The 4397-nt window shown below is 35.4% G+C and overlaps 1 long non-coding RNA gene across 1 annotated transcript; it reads left to right on the top strand.

Moving 5' to 3' along the window:
* Positions 1-3689: 3689 nt before the first annotated feature.
* Positions 3690-4060, top strand: LOC108383040 (uncharacterized). The gene is made up of 2 exons (XR_001849723.1): positions 3690-3766; positions 4019-4060. It is a non-coding gene; the product is annotated as an uncharacterized LOC108383040 (long non-coding RNA).
* The last annotated feature ends 337 nt before the right edge of the window (positions 4061-4397 follow it).

Here is a 4397-nt window from a genome sequence, read left to right as displayed (position 1 = left end):
GAATGTAAACGTGATTGTGAACAGTAATATTAGTTATGTGCGTTATGGTAATTGCGATTTCTTATCACTNGTACCAAACGCTCAAATCTCTTCTAGCACTTTGATTCTTAATCCGTTTACATTTAAGTAAATGGATATACCTATATTACATATTTGCTACAAAACGAAATTATGAATTGTAATTTTGAATGTAAACGTGATTGTGAACAGTAATATTAGTTATGTGCGTTATGGTAATTGCGATTTCTTATCACTGGCGGCTGAAATATCCCTCATCGCTATTTATTTTGAAAAAATCTTTGGAAATGCAATTTACATAATGGCGATGCTGCACAAATAGAAGTAATTAAGTAATTGGGGGGTTGAAAGTAAAAAAATTTATGTAAATTCCATGCGTTGAAATTATAAATTTCCCTTGAGGATTTTCATTTTATCGATAGTGATCCCATTTTATGTTCATTAATATGAACTGACCTAGATAGTGTATTAATGTTTTATCATCATTGTATTCATCTTTGACAAAATTACACGGTCACCCGGTGTTTATTTTATTTTTATACCCGAGCGCACTTGTGCACAAGGGTATTATAACTTTGTTCACATAACGGTTGTTTGTAACAGGCAAAACGAATCGAGATAGATATGGACAAATGTATACATAAATGATCAGAATGAAAAGAGAAATCGATTAAGCGGTGACTGTCTGTCCGTCCGTCCGTCCGTCCGTCCGCCTGTGCACACGATAACTCCAGTAAAAATTGAGATATCTTGACGTAACTTGGTACATGCACTTCTTTTGGGCGTAGGACGGATGGTATTGAAAATGGGCGAAATCAGACAATAACCACGCCTACCTCCCATATAACGGTAATTTTCAGAAATACGAAAAGTGCGATATTTTAGTAACTACTAAAGATAATTCACTCAAAATAGATATTTGCAATGAGTTTTAGACGAAAAATAAGAATTTTGGAAAATGGGCGTAGCCACGCCCACTTATGGTTACATGTTTATATCGTGGTAACCGCTACACAAATTTCTACCAAACTTGGCACAGTTGTTGGTCCTTGTACAGCATACCAAATGGCCAAAAATTTTTAAAATCGGACAATAACCACGCCCACATCCCATATAACGGTAATTTAGAAAAATACGAAATCCTCCAAAAATCAGTAAATATTAAAGCTAATTTTTTTTAAAATGATGGTTGCAACAATTCTTAACAAAGAAATATGTTTGTGATAAAATTTTGGAAAATGGGCGTGGCACCGCCCACTTATGATCACATATATGTATCTCGTTAACCGTTCTACCAATTTGTACCAAACTCGGTATGGTTATTGTGCTTGCCACTTAAAAGCAAACTGTTGAAAATTGTTGAAATCGGACCAAAATTACGGCCGCTTTTCATATAACGGTAAATTTCAGAAATGCTTTAAATTTCAATATTTCGAAATGATTTAGTAAACATTTATACACCCGCTTATCATGTAGCGATAGCTTTCGGAAAGGTGGAAAACATATATTTAATACTTGCGTCGGGTATTTAATGTTCGGCTCCGCCCGAACTTAGACTTTCTTACTTGTTTTAAATAATTTTAATTATTTTTTTTATAAAATTGTAGCTCATTATCAAACTTATCATTATCAAATATTTTTAATTGCGGATCCGAAAGAAATATTTATTANAGAAATATTTATTAGTTGCATTGAGTTACGCAAAAATAGTGCCGAAAATCAATCGATTGTGCTGAAGGTGCCGGTTGCTTCCGAAAGGGCCGAAAATGGCACAATGCACACTCATTTTCCATCACTGTCACACATACAATCTCACTATTCTGTTGACTTCGTTTTCCCCTACCGATAACTTTTTGCTTCCGCGCGTGCAAAGCTTTGCACGCGCAGTCGCCCGCGACACATATGTGCTGATTTGGGCATCCCTACAGTAGGGTTTATATACATGAGTTTGTAAAAAGGGGCGTGGCACATCCCATAGGCGTAGACCCTTTTATCAACTATAACTTGGGAACCATAAGTCCCAAGAACTTGAACTTTGGTGTGCAGGCATATCTACGGTATGCGCTTTAAGTAAGGCATATATAACTGAGTGGAACATCCCATAGGAGAGGAAAATTCGGAATCATATGTCACGTGAAATTGAAATTTGGTACGCAGACGTATCTATAGTAGGTGCTTATAGTAGGCTATATATAAGTGAGTTTGTAAAAGGGGGAGGGCACGTCCCATGGACATGGAATGTTTTATTAGCTAAAACTCCGGAGCTATAAGTCGCTTGAACTTGAAATTTCGTACGCAGCCATTTTAATGGTAGGTACTTTATTAGAGTATATATAAATGAGTTTGGAAAAGAGTGCATAGCAAGTCCAATAGGTATGAAATTTTTTATCAGCTATAACTTCGGAACTATAAGTCCCACGAACTTGAAATTTAGTATGCAGATATATCAATGGTAGGTGCTTATATATAAATGGTTTTGTAAAAGGAGGCGTGGTACATCCCATAGGCGTGGAAAATTTTATCAGCTATAATTTCAAAAGCATAAGTCAAATGAAATTGAAATTTGGTACGCAAACGTATCTATGGTAGGTGTTTATAGTAGGTATCTTAATATAAATATACCGTGTCACTCTGTTCGTTTACGCTAATCTCCGAAACCGCTTAACCGATTTCACTGATTTTGTGGGTGTGTATTGTTGGTTCCAACTTAAAAGATAGGATAGTTGTGAACCCGAGAAAAAAAATTTTTTTTTTCATCTAAATTTTTTCTATGCTTCTCGCATTGGTCTTATCTAATATACATATAAAAGTTGAACTCTTCCTAAACGGCTCAACCGATCTTTATGAAATTTTTTGTGTTATGTTGTGATATGGTAGGTATGAGAATCGGATGTAAAGTATATTTCATACCGCTAGGTGCAGGGGGCGTGGCACCTCCCGAACCGAATTTTTCATATTTCACATCTCTGGAAGTGTTCATGGTAGACTACTCGAATATGCTATGGAGATGTATGAAAACATTTGCATATTCATGGATCAAAATTGCGGTTATTGGAAAAAGTTACGAGGCACCTCCCATACAAACCGAATTTTTCATACTGCATATCCCGGAAAATGTTCATGGAAGTGGTCTCGAACTTGGTATGGAGATATATGAAAGCAATCGCATACTCATGGAGATAAATTGTGGTTATCGGAAAAGGAGACACATCGAATTTTTCATACTGCATATCTCTGAATGTGTTCATGGAAGGGTACTGGAACTTGGTATGTACAAGATATATAAAACGCGAATGGTCATGAAGAAAAGTTGGGGCTATTGGAAAAAGGGACGTGGCATCTCCCATGGTAAATTACTCGAAAATGGTATAGAAATATATGAAATCAATCCCATACTCTTAGAGAAAATTGGGGTTATTTGAAAAGGGGATGTGGCGCCTTTCAAACGCACTGAAACTATTACGTATCTTTGTATGCATGTACAGTTTTGCTAAGTTATTTAAGACGGCAAATATGCCTTCTGGCAACCCCAAACCATAATATTAGAAGACAAATACGTCACTAAAAATCATGAACGTGAACTCTTGGTGAAAATGTTGGACCAAGATGTTTCAATACACGGTTAAAAATTTCAAACTTTTTGGACTACATATATGACCAAACTACATAAATTCAGTTTCAAATACAAACCTTCTAAATTTAAACAAAAAGAGGGCACATATGTTGGGCTTAGAATTTAAACAGTTCGGTTTAAATTTTAAACCCAAACATTTTCATAATTAAGAATAAAGAATAAAAATAAAATTTCATGCTCCGTCTGATGGGGATTGAACCCGGACAGCCTTAGTAGCAACCAATTGTATCAAGCAGCTTTGCACACTCAGCTACAGCCGCGCATGTAAATGTGCTTTCATATGTTGAGTTTGAATCAACACCACATTTCGTTGTGTGCAAAAACTTAAGAGGGCACATATGTTGGGCTTAGAATTTAAACAGTTAGGTTTAAATTTTAAACCCAAACCTTTTCATAATTAAGAATAAAGAATAAAAATAAAATTTCATGCTCCGTCTGATGGGGATTGAACCCGGACAGCCTTAGTAGCAACCAATTGTATCAAGCAGCTTTGCACACTCAGCTACAGCCACGCATGTAAATGTGCTTTCATATGTTGAGTTTGAATCAACACCACATTTCGTTGTGTGCAAAAACTTTTTCTATTTCGGTTTAGATTTTAAACCAAATTTTCTATATATGGAACCTAGAAACTAGAATTAAAACATTTGGGTTTGATTTTTAGACCACGAACTTTTTGGACTAAAATTTAAACCACAATATATTAAAAATTGCTTAAAACTATTGACTGGTTTAAAAAGTAGAC

This window comes from Rhagoletis zephyria, unplaced genomic scaffold (genome assembly GCF_001687245.7).
Source record: "Rhagoletis zephyria isolate East Lansing unplaced genomic scaffold, Rhagoletis_zephyria_1.1 Rzeph_scaffold_30278, whole genome shotgun sequence".
Classification (NCBI taxonomy): Eukaryota; Metazoa; Arthropoda; class Insecta; order Diptera; family Tephritidae; genus Rhagoletis; species Rhagoletis zephyria.
This window is presented reverse-complemented; position numbering and strand designations above follow the sequence as displayed.